Source organism: Symphalangus syndactylus, chromosome 6, assembly GCF_028878055.3.
Source record: "Symphalangus syndactylus isolate Jambi chromosome 6, NHGRI_mSymSyn1-v2.1_pri, whole genome shotgun sequence".
Taxonomy (NCBI): domain Eukaryota; kingdom Metazoa; phylum Chordata; class Mammalia; order Primates; family Hylobatidae; genus Symphalangus; species Symphalangus syndactylus.
In genome coordinates this window covers 138,395,667-138,413,724 of record NC_072428.2, presented here as the reverse complement: position 1 = coordinate 138,413,724, position 18,058 = coordinate 138,395,667, and the positions used below count along the sequence as shown (strand labels likewise).

Below are 18,058 nucleotides of genomic sequence, written 5' to 3'. Positions count from 1 at the left end.
TCCCAAAGTGCTGGGATTACAAGCGTGAGCCACCGCGCCCGGCCTATTTTAATTTATTTTTAGAGATGGGATCTCACTGTATCACTCACTGGTTACAGTGGCACAGTCATAGCTCACTGCAGCCTCCAAACTCCTGGGTTCCAGCAATCTTCACGCCTCAGCCTCCTGGGTAGCTAGGACTACAGGCACGTGCCACCATACTTGGCTACATTTTTGGCAGTTTTAATGGTTTCATTTAAACACAAATAAAATGTGCACAAGAGCCGTGTATTCATTTTCTTTGCTGTGCAGCCTGGCATTGGGGTTGGTGACTCTGAGGGCACCTGGGCTGCCCTTTCCATATGGCTTTGCGGGTCTTGGAGGAAACACTGTGAGCGATCTCCGCCAGGGAGATTTGCTGCACATCAGTAGCACTTCCAGCTTCTTGACATTGTGGACCAGGAACTTCCAGAAGCCACTGGGCGGCAGGAGCTTTGTTTTTTTGTTCCCATAACGAGTGTTGGGCATCAATATCTGGCCCTTGAATCTTCTCTGAACCCTGTTGCCAATACTTCTGGGTTTCCACCAGTTAACACTTAATTTTGACACATCGATTTGACTGGTGCCAGATGAACTTCTTGGTCCTCTTTTTGACAATCTTGGGCTTCATGAGGGGTCTGACTGAGGTCAGCCATCATGTCAAGTAGATGGTTGTCACCTCTGTAGGTGGCACCGAGGAAGACAGACTGGCTAATTTTTTAATTTTTATTTTTGTACAAGTGCGGGCGGTCTCACTAGGTTGCCCAGGTTGGTCTTGAACTCTTGGCCTCAAGTGATCCTTCTACCTCACTCTCCCAAAGTGCTGGGATTACAGGTGTGAGTCACTGCATTCAGTTTAGGTATGTTTATATAGGTGTGGTAATAATCTGTAATCTTGAATTCTTTGAGTATTCTCTCATATTTAGACAATCATTGCAACATTTAAGCAAATTTGATTTACTAAATTTACTATTATGATTTATAAAAATCACTTAAAAGAGTGCGGAATTTTTGCTTTCTGTGGCAGATGCTGTCATTGCTCTTGGATCCTTTTTCCAATGTCAGGCTTACTAGTTGCAGTGATTTTCTCTCTGACACCCAGAAGTACCTGCATATGGAGGGTAGTTACTTCTGAGTGGGTCCCAGAGCAAGGGAGGGCTTAGCAGCAGGTCCAAGCTGTGGAACAAATGGCCCTGCTACTGGGGCCATATGGCTCAGCAGATCCCACGATGCTAGAGGAATCCATGCTTGATGAAGACACCATCTCTAGCAAACCCCATTAAGAGCATGTCAATGTAGACTCCACAATTCTGAACAAGGCCATGCCACCCGGGGAGGAAAACTATACATCATTGGAAAAAGCTCTTCTTATGCTATTGGGCACTGGTATGGTTTGGCTATGTGTCCCCACCCAAATCTCACCTTGAATTGTGATCATCCATCCCCACATGTCATGGGAGGAACCTGGTGGGAGGTAATTGAATCACGGGGGCGGGTTTTTCCCGGGCTGTTCTCGTGATGGTGAATAAGCCTCATGAGACCTGATGGTTTTATAAAGGGGAGTTTCCCTGCACAAAATCTCTCGCCTGCCTCATTGAAGACATCCTTTCGCTTTTCCTTCATCTTCCGCCATGATTGTGAGGCCTCCCCAGCCATGTGGAACTGTGAGTCCATTAAATCTCTTTCGTTTATAAATTACCCAGTCTCAGGTCTGTCTCTATTAGCAGCGTGAAAACGAACTAATACAGGCACGAAGTACATTTTGACTATGGATATCACGCTACATATGACCAGAGCGCCTATCACGAGTTGGCTGCTGTGGTGCTGTCAGGTCTACCAAGTCATAAAGTGACGTGAGCACAGAGCAATCTAGGATAACGTAAAAGTGCTGCATCCAGGATGGAGCCTGAGCATGTCTGGGGCAAAAGGAAGTTACACAAAGAGGCGGTCCAGACCCCATGTCGTTCAGCGCCCTTGGCATCCATTCTTCTCCCAAGCTTCTGTCCATGGCCCTGTGGGGTGCTCCCTATGACCAACCGATGGAGGAAACAGTCTGGGCCTGGTGTGTGGAAGGCTGGACGCCTACTGCAGGACTGCCTGACTCAGAAGCGGCGCTGAAGTTTGTGGTGAGCACAGACTCTCTCCACAGAGTCTCTGCTTCACGTGGAGAAAAGTGCTCCAGGTAAGGATGCACTTGGCCTCCTGAGCAGTGGCTAAGGCTTGCCTGGTTTGTCAGGACCCTGGAAGAAGTGATCTGAGAAGGAGTTTGGGGAAGAGGCCTGCGGGTGGACCTAGGGGAGTCACCCAGTGTGTGGGACTTTTGGTATCATCATTGAGGCCCAGCCAGGAACATCCACTTTAGAGGAGGCACTGGATAAGCAGATGGACAGCACGACTCACCTTGATGTCAGCCAGCCGCTGTCCTCGGCCAGCCCAGTGTTCACACCATGGGCTGATGAGGGGAGTAACTTTGATGGGAGGGGTAGAGGTTGTGAATGTGCCTGACAGAATTGGACCACTAAGGCTCTGCTTGTCAGCAGCAGACACTAATACTGGGCTCCATGACATGGTACAACTTCTTTCTTTCTCTCTTTCTTTTTTTTTTTGAGATGGAGTCTCCCTTTGTTTCCCAGGCTGGAGTGCAGTGCCGTGATCTCAGTTCACTGCAACCTCTGCCTTTCAGGTTCAAGCAATTCTGCCTCAGCCTGCCAAGTAGCTGGGATTACAGGTACCTGCCACCACACCTGGCTAATTTTTGTATTTTTAGTAGAGACGGGGTTTCACCATATCGGCCAGGCTGGTCTCAGATTCCTGACCTCAGGTGATCTGCCCGCCTCAGCCTCCCAAAGTGCTGGGATTATGGGCGTGAGCCACCATGCCTAGCCAACATGGTACAATCTCTTGAGACCACTTAGGCACTTGGCAGCAAGTCGATTATATTAGAGACTTTCCACCCTAGAAATATGTGGCAGTGATTTCTTTGTGACCAGAATTGGCATAGCTTCCAGATATGGGTTTACATTTTTTGCCACTACTATCTAAGGGCACACAAAATGCCCAATTTATTGATAAGAGATCTTACAAAACACTGCCTTGCATGAAGGGGCTCACTTTATAGCTAAGGAAGTGCAACAGTGGACGCATGACCAAGGGATCCACTGGCTCTGCCCCTCTCATGTCGCAGGTCTTTCTCAGACTGCTTTCCCCCCGTCAGCCAGTCTTCGTCCTCCCATGCTCCTGACCACCCAGCCAAGTCCATGTATATTCGTATCCTGTCCTTGGGGCACATTTCCCTCCACACCAAGCGAAAGTTCTGCACTCTAGAAGGCTTTCCCCTCACCACCCCTTCTCAAGGTCACTTTTGAGTTGGGTTCTAGCACAGTAGCCGTCCATTTTCAGCTAAACCATCCTTGAACCAGGTCCAGCTCCTGACCTGGAAGAATATTGGAGTGTACTTTTAAAAGCATATCTTAGGGGGGCTGGTTAGCTCAGTTGGTTAGAGCATGGTGCTAATAAAAGCGGATCTTTTTTTTTTTTTTTTTGAGACAGGGCCTCCCTCTATTGTCCAGGCCTGAGTGCAGTGGTGTGGCCATAGCTTACTGCAATTGCGAACTCCTGGGCTCAAGTGATCCTCTCACCTCAGCCTCCCGAGAAGCTCGTACTACAGACACATGCCACTGCACCTGGCGAATTTTTATTTTATTTTTTAAAGTAGAGGCCAGGCACGGTGGCTCACTCCTGTAATCCCAGCACTTTGGGAGGCTGAGGCGGGTGGATTGCCTGAGGTCAGGAGTTCGAGACCAGACTGGCCAACATGGTGAAACCCCATCTCTATTAAAAATACAAAAATAAGCCAGGCATGGTGACAGGCACCTGTTACTCCAGCTACTCGGGAGGCTGAGGCAGGAGAATCGCTTGAACCCGGGAGGTGGAGGTTGTAGTGAGCTGAGGTCATGCCACTGCACTCTAGACTGGGTGACAAGAGCAAAACTCCATCTCAAAAAAAAAGATAGATAAATAAAGTAGAGACAAGGTCTTGCTGTATTGCCCAGGCTGGTAAAAGCACATCTGAGCCCCCAGATTGAGAGGACACCTCTGGGGTTGGCTTACTGTCCTTCAGGGAACAGTACATACCTTGGAACCAACCGTCATCACATGTGCTCTGCCCCTGAGGGGTAGCACATGGACATCTGGGAACCAACGCCTAGAAGTAGGAGTGGCCCTTCTCACCATCACCTTCAGAGACCCACTTGGGAAATGTAGGCTTCCTATACTTGTAACTTTATGTCTGCTGGGTTGCTGAGGGTTTGCCGGGAGGACACTTTCAATAGGGAATACAATACTGTTTCCATTTTACCTAAAGCTGTGGGCGCCAACTGGTGGGGTCATTTGGTCTCCTCCTGGCAGTGGACAGCAGGCAATGAGGGAGTCAGTGCGCTGACAGGTGACAGGTTGTCATGAGGAGACAGGCTTACTGCTACATGATGGGGGCAGAGAGACTCATGTTTAGAACCCACTAGGGCACCTCGGCTGGGCGCAGTGGCTCACGCCTGTAATCCCAGAACTTTGGGAGGCTGAGGCGGGTGGATCACCTGAGGTCAGGAGTTTGAAACTAGCCTGTCCAACATGGTGAAACCCTGTCTCTACTAAAAATACAACAATTAGCCGGGCATGGTGGTGGGTGCCGGTAGTCCCAGCTACTCGGGAGGCTGAGGCAGGAGAATCTCTTGAACTCAGGAGGCAGAGGTTGCAGTGAGCCGAGATCGCGCCATTGCACTCCAGCCTGGATGACAAGAGCGAAACTGCATCTCAAAAAACAAAACAAAACAAAAATACAACCCACCACTGCACCTCTTCCTGCTCTGCACTTGTGTAACTGTGAATAGACAATTACAGCAACTACAATGTGACAAGAGGGTGACAACTAGGGGTGCAGGCGCTCAGAGATGACCCATCAGACAAATACTGGCCTAGAATGAGGGAAATTTAGAATGGAGAATAGAGGAGAAAGATGAAAATCAGTTACAGTCTGAGGACCAACCAGTAGAAACTTGTTCCACTCATTTTTCTCTTCAAAGCCTTTTCTTCTAGAAATTGTGACTAGCCCCTGTCGCAGAGGATTACCTTGATAGGCACAAATGGATCTGGCTGGTGCAACAGGTGGCCAGTGCTCTACTCATGTCCCCTGTGACCTTGTACCATTTTTGGGCACACTAGTTCCTGAGGGTTTTCTCTCCCAACAGTCAGGACCCACATCTCTTTGTTGGAGGGCTGCCCTCCAGCGGCCAGAGCTGGAAATGCCTGAGAATTTATTAGTATATTCCCTTGGGGCCACCCTTGGCCAACAGTTGATGGCTCCTGGGGTATAAACTCTCAGCTCTTTTGCTGCTAATTAGGACAGTTCTCAAGTGTGACCTATGTTGTCTCCAGAGCTCCCTCTGGGATTGAGTTGAAGGTACTCTATATGCGACTTTAACATTGTTACCCTTACTTGGCCTCCTCACCTTCCTATCCCTAATTCTCCATTCCTTACCATTTTTTCCTAATAAATTACTTTTACATGAATTATTACTATTACTATTATTATTATTTTGAGATGGAGTCTGGCTGTGTTGCCCAGGCTGGAGTGCAGTGGTGTGATCTCAGCTCACTGCAATCTCTGCCTTCCAGGTTCAAGTGATTCTCTTATCTCCACCTTCCAGCTTCAAGCGATTCTCCTGCCTCAGTATCCCGAGTAGCTGGGATTACACCAGGCCTGGCTAATTTTTGTATTTTTAATAGAGATGGGGTTTCACCATATTGGCCAGGCTCGTCTCAAACTCCTGACTTCAAGTGATCTGCCTGCCTAGGCCTCCCAAAGCGCTGGGATTATAGGCGTGAGCCACTGTGCCCAGCCCACTTTTACATGAATTCTTGTCTGGACACTTTCAATAGGGAACACAATATGGTTTCCACCGTACCTAAAGCTGTCGATGCCAACTGGTCAGGTCATTTGGTCTCCTCCTGGCAGTGGACAGCAGGCAACGAGGGAGTCAGTATGCTGACAGGTGACAGGTTGTCATGAGAAGACAGGCTTACTGCTACACGATGGGGGCAGATAATTTAAGCTAAGACATTTTCTTAGGTGTTTGAAGTGAGAGAACCAGATGTGTTAATTTTGTAATCAGAGTTTAAGTGTCTAAGGGAATTTAATTTTCTAAGTCATGTTAAACATTTAAAGATGATTTGGTCAGGTAAGAGTTCATCGAAATATTAATAAAGGGACAAATAAAAGTGGCTGTTCTTTTTCATATAAAATTAGTTAGATTTATAAATAAAATAGCAAGATTTAAAAATAGAGCTTCAAGTTTTAAAATAAATTAGGTTTCTAATTCATAACTAATACAGTTGACTTGAAGAAAATAAATATCTTTAGAAATTGCTTTTCAGGTTGGAGAGTCCTTTTTGAGCAGCAGAAGCTCATCATATTTCGAAAAAAATAAATATTGAATGAATAAATTCCAGGCTTAACTTTATGTTTATAAATTTCTGTAGGTATATTCTTCATTGTAAGTGTGAATTATCAAAAATATCCAGCAGGGTATATAAAGTACTCAAGTCACCATCAAAATGTCAAGCCTGAACTAAAAATTAGAAGCACTCAAACCAAAATTGACAAATGGGATCTAATTAAACTAAAGAGCTTCTGCACAGCCAAAGAAACTATCATTAGAGTGAATAGGCAACTTACAGAATGGGAGAAAATTTTTACAATCTACCCATCTGACAAAGGTCTAATATCCAGAATTTATAAGGAGCTTAAACACATTTACAAGAAAAAACAAATAACCGCATCAAAAAGTGGGCAAAGAATGTGAACAGACACTTCTCAAAAGAAGACATTTACATGGCCAACAAACATAAGACAAAAAGCTCAACATCACTGATCATCAGAGAAATGCAAATCAAAACTACAATGAGATACTATCTCACGCCAGTCAGAATGGTGATTATGAAAAAGTCAGGAAACAACAGATGCTGGAGAGGATGTGGAGAAATAGGAACTCTTTTACACTGTTGGTGGGGATGTAAATTAGTTCAACCATTGTGGAAGACAGTATGGCAGTTCCTCAAGGATCTAGAACCAGAAATACCATTTGACCTAGCAATCACATTACTGAGTATATACCCAAAGGATTATAAATCATTCTACTATAAAGACACGTGCACACATACGTTTCTTGCAGCACTATTTACAATAGCGAAGACGTGGAACCAACCCAAATGCCCATCAATGATAGACTGGATAAAGAAAATGTGGCACGTATACACTATGGAATACTATGCAACCATGAAAAGGAATGAGATCATGTCCTTTGCAGGTATGTGGATGAAGCTGGAAGCCATCAACCTCAGCAAACTAACACAGGAACAGAAAACCAAACATCTCATGTTCTCACTCATAAGTGAGAGTTGAACATTGAGAACACATGGACACAGAGAGGGGAACAACTTACACCAGGGCCTGTTGGGGGTCGGGGGTGATGGGAAGGAACTTAGAGGACAGGTCAATAGGTGCAGCAAACCACCATGGCACACGTTTGCCTATGTAACAAACCTGCACCTTCTGCACATGCATCCCATTTTTTTTTTTAGAAGACATAAAGAAAAAAAAATTAGAAGCACTCAGAAATTATCCCAGGTACTCATTTACCAAACTAGACAACTAATTACAATTATGCTCATCAATGCATATAAAATAAGTAGTTCAACATAAAAATGAATCTATAAAAAGGTGCATCAATAATCATAAATGCAAGATATCATTACATCCCATTCTGCTAATCATCTGAGATAACTACAATTTTAAAATCTGAAATTTCACCTTGAAAGGTGAGATAAATACAGTTGAATATATTTTCAGGTGTGTCTGTTCATAAGTGCAATGTTTAGTTTTACTGAAGAAAATGAGGGCAGAATTCAGAAAATGAAATAAAGCAATATTCATTTTATTACGAAAACAGGTAGTGAAAATTTTATTGGCATTTTCCTAACTGTATAGAACTTAGTAAAACACTTCATGCTTTAAGAAACATTTCTGTTCTTGATAAAAATTTAGGGCTTAAATGCTTATCTTTGGTAAATTACTTTTACCGTCTGATTATGATGACAGATCTCCCATAGCTTAAAGCAGAATTCCTCTCTATTTACTTAGGTCTTTGATTTTACAACAAAGTGGGGGCTGAATATAAATATTCTTACATGTCCCCCTTTCTCTGGGGAAGCAAAGGAGAATGAATTATAGGGGAGAAACGTGGAAGTATAACTATTACTCTGTCTAAATTATTTGGCAGTTACGCTAGTCTGTATTTTAAAAACCTAAACAAAGTAAACATTCAAGTTTGTTCCTCAGTACATGAATTTTGAAGCAAATTTATGGTTTTTTGTTTCACAGAGAACCACACATGTTGTTATCTGTTAAATTTTTTTATGTAGTTATTCAGAAATATTGGAAAAATAGACCAGGTAAATAAGTATAGGCAATCCTAAATTCTAATTTATGTAATCATAATGTAATTATAAATATTGTTAGATTAGAAATATTTCAGAAACAGATTTTTCTCTTTCAGTTCAAAAATATTTCTATGAGCATATATTAACGGAATATGTCATAATTGAATAAATATAGGTCCTACTTTAAGGAAGTTCATTCTTTCTCTCTCTCTCTCTCTCTCTCTCTGTCTCTCTCAGTATCTGAAAAGGAAAAGCTGGTCTGTGGTGGACGCAGCAGATTTTATAGGCAGGCTTGAGGAGGCAGTGTCTGATTTACATAGGGCCCCCAGATTGGTTCAATCAGGTGTGACATTTACATTGTGGCAGGGAAGGCTGGTTGCCCCACCCTCATCTTACTTTGCAAACGGACTTTCCACTCGGCCAGCGCCATCTTGTCTGCTCCATACTGTACACGTGGCTGGCAGAAAGAGAAGATGAAGCTGCCATTTTGAACATGCCTAGTCCCAGGTAGCCTTTTCCATGGGCACAACTTCTGGCATTCACCTGTGCAAGCTTCCAGCTTGCTTGCCTATGTTTGCAGCTCGATTTTACAGGGTGCTCTTTGTTAGAAAAGTAAATGATTTGGGGGCCGCTTTTTATTAAAAGGAAAACCTTAGCAAGGAATCCTGTACCCTCACTATCTGCCTAAGTAATTTCTTTTTAAGTCCTGTATCAGAAATAATATGAATATATGATGAACTCACTTTCAGAATTTTTTTTTTTTTTTTTGAGACAGTCTCGCTCTGTCACCCAGGCTGGAGTGCAGTGGCGTGATCTCAGCTCACTGCAACCTCCGCCTCCTGGGTTCAAGTGATTCTCCTGCCTCAGCCTCCAGAGTAGCTGGGGCTACAGGCGTACCCTACCACGCCTGGCTAATTTTTGTATTTTTAGTAGAGACAAGGTTTCACCATGTTGGCCAGGCTGGTCTCGAACCCCTGGCCTCAAGCAATCCACCCGCCTCGGCCTCCCAGAGTGCTGGGATTACAGGAATGAGCCACCGCACCTGGCCCCAGAAATATTTTTCTGATCTTTTGCAATGCCGGGGATGGTAGTTACACTGGTCATGCCCTCCATACAGTGACTTAACCAGCTGGTGTAGACACGTACAAGCAATGAAGACCTCTTGCCAGCTGTTCTGATTTTGTGTTTGTTTTTATCTTTTAATTTAACTTCACTTAGCAGTAATAAAGACATTCTTCTATGTTATATTTTAGAAGTTTTATAGTTTTTCTCTTCATCTTTAGGTCTTTATTTCCTTTTGAATTGATTTTGGTGTGCAATCTATTTTTGTATAGGGGTCCAGTTGCCCCAGGATTATCTATTGAAAAATCCTTCTTTTTTTCCTGTCTGCCATTCCACCTCTGTCCCTGATTGAAAACACCTTTATAAAATTATGACTGACACAGTGAAAGAGATCTAACCTGACCAACTCCATCTTGGTTCTAACCTTTAGGCTGTCCTCATTCCTTCCTGGGCATAGGCTGGACCAACTTTGGGAGAAACTTAGTTTATAGTTTAAAACAAAGATGATAACAGCCCTTTCCCAAAACAAACCTCCTTCTTGCCTGGGGACTAGACTGCCTTTGTAGGACTAACAAATTAGCCACAAGATTAGAAATTATGGTTTAGGAGTCATGCTGCTGGAGACAACAAGATTCTGACCCTCCCTAAACTGCTCCTAAGATCAGTGCTTGAGATATTTTGCAGACTCTACACTTGATGGATCAGCTGGCACCACCCAGGTTGATAAATTGGCCCATCTGATTTTGTGTGCCCCACCCAGGAACTGACTCAGTGCAAGAGGACAGCTTCAACTTCTCATGATTTCATCTCCTACCTAACCAATTAGCACTCCTGGCTCACTGGCTTCCAGCTTCCTCCCACCCAAGTTGTCCTTAAAAACTCTGCTCCCTGAATTCTCAGGGAGACTGATTTGAGTAATAACAAAACTCCAGTCTCCCACACAGCCGGCTCTGAGTGAATTATACTTTCTCTGTTGCAATTCCCCTGTCTTGATAAGTTGGCTCTGTCTAGGCAGTGGGCAAGGTGAACCCATTGGGCAGTTACATCATCAAGTCTCTGTAAGTATGGGGGTTCTGTTTCTGCCTTCTGATCTGTTTTATTAGTGTGTTTGTCTCTGAGCCAATGCCACACTGGCTTAATTCTTAAAGCTTTGTAATATGTTTGGAAAGATGATAAAAGCAAATCTTTCCATGTTTCTTTCCTACATCTTAAGGAGTGAATTGGCTATTCTTGGACATTTGCATTTACACATATATTTTAGGATCAGTTTGTCAGTTTTTTCAAAAGCAAAAAGCTGCTGTGATTTCGTTTAGAGTTACATAAAATCTATCAATCAATTCAGTGATTAAACTGGAATACTAAGTCTTAACAATTCTTGAATACAGTGTACCTCTGCATTTTAAAGCTTTTTCAGTGTCTCTCAAAACAAACTTAATTTTCTTTGTAGAGGTCTCACACATCTTTATATCTGGAAATGTCATAGTTTTGGATGTTATTATAAGTGATGTCTCTAAAATTTAATTTTCTGATTATTTGCTACTTATAAGTTGGACTACAATTCATTTTGATATGTTGATTTTGTGTCAAGCTAAACAGATAAATTCTGCTATTAATTTTAATAATTTATCAGTGGGTAAATTTGGACTTAAGTACATAGTTGTAGTGTAAATCTCCTGAAAGTTTTCCCTTTCTTTTCTATTTCTTGTTCTTGCTTTATCATGTTAGCTAGAATGTCCAGTATAGAGTTGATTAGAAGAGTTGATAACAAGCAGCCTTGTTATGTGCTGATCCCAAAGCCTGTAAGTGTTTCAACTGTAAGCGTGATTTTTACTGTACATTTTTTTGTAGATGTCCTTATCAGATTAACGTTTACTCTATTCCTAATTTGCTATGGATTTTAAGCATAGAGATTAATTTTGGTCCAGCACAGCAGCCTGTAATTCCAACACTTTGGGAGGCCAAGGCAGGCAGATCACTTGAGGCCAGGAGCTGGAGACCAGCCTGGCTGACATGGTGAAACCCCATCACTACTAAAAATACAAAAATTAGCCAGGCATGGTGGCCTACACCTGTAATCCCAGCTATTTGAGAGGCTGAAGTGAGAGGATCGCTTGAACCTGGGAGGTGAAGGTTGCAGTGAGCCGAGATTGTGCCACTGCCCTCCAGCCTGTGTAACAGAGTGAGACTGTCTAAAAAAGAAAAAAAAAAAAAAAACGAAGAGAGAGAGATTAATTTTGATTTTGATCAAAGCTGTTTTTCTGTATTTATTTATTGACATTTTTCTTCTTTAATCTGTTAGTGTTTACATGAATTAATTTTGCAATGTTAAATCAACCTTCAATTCCTGGAATAAACCCAGTTTGATTTTTATATATTTATATATTTTATCTTTTCTCATTTTATTTTGAGACAGAGTTTCATTCTGTTGCCCGAGCTGGACTGCAGTGGCATGATCACAGCTCACTGCAGCCTTGACCTCTGGGCTCAATTGATCTTCCCACCTCAGTCTCCCGAGTAGCTGGGACTACAGGCATGAACCACTGTGCCTGGCCATATTTACATATTTTTAATATATTAATGAATTCAGTCTAATTTTGTTTTTCAGGATTTTTGTATCTATGTTCAAGAATGAAATTGGCGTCAAACTCTCCTTTCTTGCACCATCTTCACTGAGTTTTATGTTAAGGTTATGCTAGTGTCATAAAAAATTATTTAGAGTTGGGGATTGTGCCCCCTTCCTCATTTATAAATCTCTAGAAGAGTTTGTGTAACACCACAAATATTCTTTCTTGACAATTTGTTAGAACTCATGGTTGCCATTAGTTGGGTGCCCAGCTAATTTTTGTATTTTTAGTAGAGGTGGGGTTTTGCCATGTTGGCCAGCTTGGTCTCAAACTTCTGACCTCAAGTGATCCTCTCACCTCGGCCTCCCAAAGTGCTGAGATTACAGGCATGAGCAACCACACCCAGCCTTGGGAATTTCATTAGACATTATTATTACCAATTTACATAGTATTACTTAGTCAATATTCATGGACAATCGGCTACAGATGATTTGTTTCTTTGTTCTTTATTCCTTCATACTCTTCAGACCAGCTGTCTTGAGTCACTTTCTCTCTGCCTGAGTACATCCTTTAGTAATTCACTTAGGGTCTGAAAAAAGACAAATGCTGACAGTTGGGTTTATTAGGATCCACCACCTGAGATGGGAATGGAATAAGGACCCTGAGTTCTAGAAGGGGCACTATTTTACTCTACTCAAAGTTGAAATCACGGTCTCTGCACTTTGCATTTTCCCAGTGTCTGAGGGAACATACCCCGGGAGAGGAGGAGAATGGGACGGTGGTTCAGATCTGCTGATGTAGCTGTGGTCAGTCACTGGAGAGAAGAACAGGCATGTGGATTTCTGCTCCTCTGAGATGGATCCATCACTGACTACTGAACTTGCTTTCTCATTGGCTCAGCTTAAGAAGGTTCTAGAGGTGAGAAAAGAGTTCACAAATTCATTGGTCTGAATGAGGTGAATTTCTGAGATATGCTTTTATTTTGGAGAACAGTATACACATTTAACTTCTATTTTCAGTGTAGAAAAAATGTCTATCATGGTTTTTGTCACTCTTATTAAAACAGAGAAAGGGTAAAATGCAGTTATGGTTATAGGTTCTCAGTTATGCCTGAAAAGAAAAACTGAAGTAAAATTTATTTTATCAAAAATGATCAGGAAATCTTCCCACTACCATGTAGGATCAAGGACGTGAAACAAGCAAAACCAAAGAGCAGCTGGAGACCACTTGCCAGTGATTAGCACGAGGTAAGCTGCAAAGAACTTTGAATTAGGTCAGTCTAAATAATAGGGCGTTTTTCAAGTCCTTGCCTTGGGAAGATCAGGAACACGGTGAATAATTGGGATTACCTTTGTCTCACTAAGAGCCAAACCCCAGGTGTTGTAAGGCTACAAAGCTATCTCATTGTCTTCCTGTATCATCCAACCCTGAGATCTTCTGTGACGTTTTAAATTGCTTATGCAATTTAAAAGCAATGCAAATGGAGCACAGTATTCAAACATAGTTTTGTGTTTGTAGAGAACATAAGAAGCTGATATGAATGGATTCAAAGTGCATGTAGGAAAAAATGCGTCTGCTATCTTTGTGATTTGTTGCTAAGGAAATGTTTCATAGACTATTAGTAGTGGATGAGCCCAAAGAAATAATAATATGAAGCCATGTGATATTTGGGACCCACTTACACTAAAAATTATTGTTTATTACATTTACATTATATTATTTGTTCTTTATCTGAAATCCAAATTTGCCAGAGTGTCTTTTGTTTTTATTTGCTAAATCTGGCACCGCTATTGAAAAACCTGCTCCCCAGGCTTCAGCAATATCTCACTATGTAGAAAAAGTTGGGTTAAAGTTGAATTGCCTGCTATTTTAGAATGTCTAAATATATTCAGAAGGCAAACTATTGGAAGATTTTTTTTAAAGCTCATTTTATATTCAAAACTTAGAAGTAAGGCTCAAGGAGGAAGGCGTGTCCTTCCAATGTCATTTTAGAGCATTGTTGAATAGGTCTATCTGAAGATTATTTAAATATTTAGGGTAATGTTCTTGTTTGTCCCATGATCTATTAATCATTAAAGGGCCGAAGTCTGTGAAGTTACATGTTATCGTGAGGTATTTGTCTGGCAGTGATGCAAATCAATTCTGTCTGGTAGAAAAGATAACCTAAAAGGTTATAATTACTGCTTTAGCATGTTGCAGGACATTAACCTGTTTTGTATAACCTAGAGCTCTTATGCTAACATTTTTTTCTTTTTTTCAAAAATAAAATCTTTAAAACTTTAAAGCAATTTTTTTTTTTTTGTAAATCTAAGACAGTTTTAGATTTACAAAATTTGTGAAGATAATACATAACAGAGCAGGAGTATTGCCATCTTGGACAAGCACTGTCATTTTAAGTTCACCTTGATCAAAAACTGCCTAAATCCAAAGTCAGCCTATGACTGTAAACCACAAATGACATCTCTGACTGGAAACGTTCCAAATCCCTCCCTGACCAGAGATGTGCCAGCCCTGAGACAACTTTCTCACCAGCCAGAAAGATGTCAGCCCCAAAGATAACCTCCCCTCCGCCCAGAGGCATTCCAACCCTGCCATAAACTTCTCCCCTACACAGACATATTCCAAGCTTGTGATAAACCCTCTCACCCTAAAACCAATATATACTCTTAGTCTGTAAGAGAGAGTGCTCCTGACTGAAATTGGCCAGAAGCCCCTCTCACGTTTTTTCCACAAAAATAAACCTATCTTTGACTGGTAAGCCACATTTCATGTTTCTTTCCTTTTTCTTTAACTCTTACAGTACAGAGGGTTGCTGCTTGCCTCATCCCCACTTTTTCCTATTATTAAGCTTATGTTAATATGGTGCATTTGTCACAACTGACCAACATTGATATATTATTATTAACTGAAGCCCATACTTTATTCAGATTTCCTAATGTCCTTTCTCTGTTCCAAGATCCCATCCAAGTTACTGCATTATAAATAGTAGTCACTGCCTGGGTGCAGTGGCTCACACCTGTAATCCCAGCACTTTGGGAGGTCAAGATGGGTGGAACACCTAAGGTCAAGAGTTTGAGACCAGCCTGGCCAACATGGTGAAACCCTGTCTTTACTAAAAATACAAAAAATTAGTCGGGTGTGGTGGTACATGACTATGATCCCCACTACTTCGGAGGCTGAGGCAGGAGAATTACTTGAACCTGGAAGGTGGAGGTTGCACTGAGCTGAGATCATGCCACTGCACTCTAGCCTGGGTGGCGAGCGAGCTCTGTCTCAAAAAAAAAAAAAAGTAGTCACTAACATTCTTTTCTCAAATACCTGTAAATACCCATTTCCTCAAATGTTCCTTGAGCCAGTTTTGCCATCTTGCTAGTTCTCTTATTAATGAGTAGAAAAAAATTTTTTTGACATGCATTCATTCTCTACCTTATATATAAATTACATTTTTAACCTTTTGAAAAGTTAACTTTGGTGCCTTCTTATAAGAAACGGAGGGATGAGGCCTATGGTTATGCATCGTGACTCTGTTGTGACAGCATTGTGGAGTGAAATCCAGTTTCTCTTTCTTACAGAAAAATGCAGCTGACCAGGTTGTAGTCAAGAACTAAGCTCACCTGAGTAGGAATGTCTGATTGTCGAAAGTCAGTAACAATGGATGATTTAAGTCTTCTTAATGTCTTCACATATTTTCTAGATGTATACAAAACCATTCTATTTATGATAAAAAATATGTAATTAAAAATTATATCTCAAAAAGCCTTCTAGGAACGTTTTCAAGGCTCAGATTTTCAGACCATGAAGCACCAGTAATTAGGAGGAAGAGTTAAAGGTTTATTTTAAAACTGCAGGGGAAACCACAGTGATAGTAATCTATGATTAATCTGTGATTAATAACGGTTGAAAATTTGTTAGAAGGTACCTGAACATATTTTGGCATTTGTATTTCTTTAATGTTTTCTGTAAAGGAAATGTTGTTTATTATTGGTAAAGCAAAATTTGTTTCTGTTAATTTTGGATTGCTAATTTTTTTCTAAAAAATATAATTTAATGCCATTATGGCCTCTCCTATACTGTTATCCACCTCTGAGAAAGCTTAACAATTTAGATCATGAAGTCCATAGGAAGAGAATATTGTTCAATTGTTGGCAACCATCAGCATTTCATAAATAGCTCCAAAACGAAACTGCCTTTGCAAAATTATGACTCAGACAGTGAAAGAGATCTAACTTAATCGACTTCCTCTTGCTTCTAACCTCCAAGCTGTCCTTGTTTGTTCCTGGGCAAAGGCTGAACTAACTTTAGGAGAAACTTAGTTTGTAGTTTAAGACAAAGATGCTAACAGCCCTTTCCCAAAGCAGATCTCCTTCTTGCCTGGGGACTAGATTGCCTTTGTAGAAGTAACATTAGCCACAAGATTAGAAATTATGGTTTAGGAGTCATGCAGCTGGAGACTACAAGATTCTGACCCTCCCTAAGCTGCTCCTAAGATCAGTGCTTGAGTTATTTTGCAGACCCTGCACTTGATGGATCAGCTGGCACCACCAAGATTGGTAAACTGACTCATCTGATCTTGTGGCCCCACCTGGGAACTGACTCAGCACAAGAAGAGAGCTTCGACTCCCTGTGTTTTCATCCCCGGCCAATCAGCACTCCTGGCTCACTGGCTTCCTCCACCCACCAAGTTGTCCTTAAAAACTCTGCTCCCCGAATGCTTGGGGAGACTGATTTGTCTTTTCTGACTGTGTTTTTTGCTTTATAACATGCCATGTAATTTTTTTGATGATAGCCAGTTATGATGTATCAGGTACAAGGAACTGAGGTAGGAACTGGGACTTGCAGTTTTATGAAACTCTGGCTAGAAAGTGGCTGTGTTTGCTGTTTGCTTCTAGTTGGAAGTGTCAGAGGTTAAAATAATCTCCAATAATCTTATTTTTGTCTCTCCTATCGTCTTTGGGTTTCCTCTGGGACTTTTTCCTAAATAGGGTCTGAGGCTTGTAATTCTTTCAGCTGTAATCTCCTGCTGATGTGATGGGAAGGTGTAGGGGAGGGGAGGTGTTCTATCCGTTTAGGATTAGGCCTTGGCCTTTTAGTGAGCCTGTGCCCCCGGGCCGTCTTCTCAGCACCCCTTTGCCTTCCCTCTCCCCTTCAGGCAAGACAGGAAGGTGAGATGGGGCTGAAGTTGGGTATTTCCCTTCCCTCAGGTTGATTAGACTCTGGTAAATCCCAAATGGGCTGGGCTCTGGTAAGGTAGTTTTCCTTGAGGGCAGGGTTTTGTTAAGGAGAACAGAATCTCTTGGGCATACAGTTGATTCTTGCTTAGGGGCACTGACACCCCCCTTCCCCCTGCACAGTCAAAAATTCAAGCATAAGTTTTGACTCCTCCACAACTTAACTACTAACAGCTTACTGTTGGCCGGAAGCCTGACTGATAACATAAACAGTTGGTTAACAAATATTTTGTACATTATATGTATTATATGCTATATTCTTACAATAAAGTAAGATAGAGATGATAAAATATTAAGAAAATCACTGCTGGGTACAGTGGCTGACACCTGTGATCCCAGCACTTTGGGGGGCCAAGGCAGGTGGATTGCTAGATCCCAGGAGTTCAAGACCAGCTTGGGCAATATGGTGAAACCCTATCTCTGCAAAAAATACAAAAATTAGCTGTATGTGATGGTGTGCGCCTGTAGTCTCAGCTACTCAGGAGGCTGAGGCAGGAGGATTGATTGAGGCTGGGAGGTCAAGGCTGCAGTGAGCTGTGATCGGTGCCATTGCACTCCAGCCTGGGCAATAGAGCAAGACCCTGTCTCAAAAAATAATAATAATAATAGAAAGAAAACTGGGAGTGGATCATCATAAAAGTCTTCATCCTTTAAGTCTTCATGTTTAGCAGACCGAGGAGGGGGAACAGGATG

At 41.9% G+C, this 18,058-nt stretch overlaps 1 pseudogene; it reads right to left on the bottom strand.

Moving 5' to 3' along the window:
* Window positions 1-231: 231 nt before the first annotated feature.
* On the bottom strand, window positions 232-664 carry LOC134737071 (large ribosomal subunit protein eL32-like; annotated as a pseudogene).
* Between the last annotated feature and the right edge of the window lie 17,394 nt (window positions 665-18,058).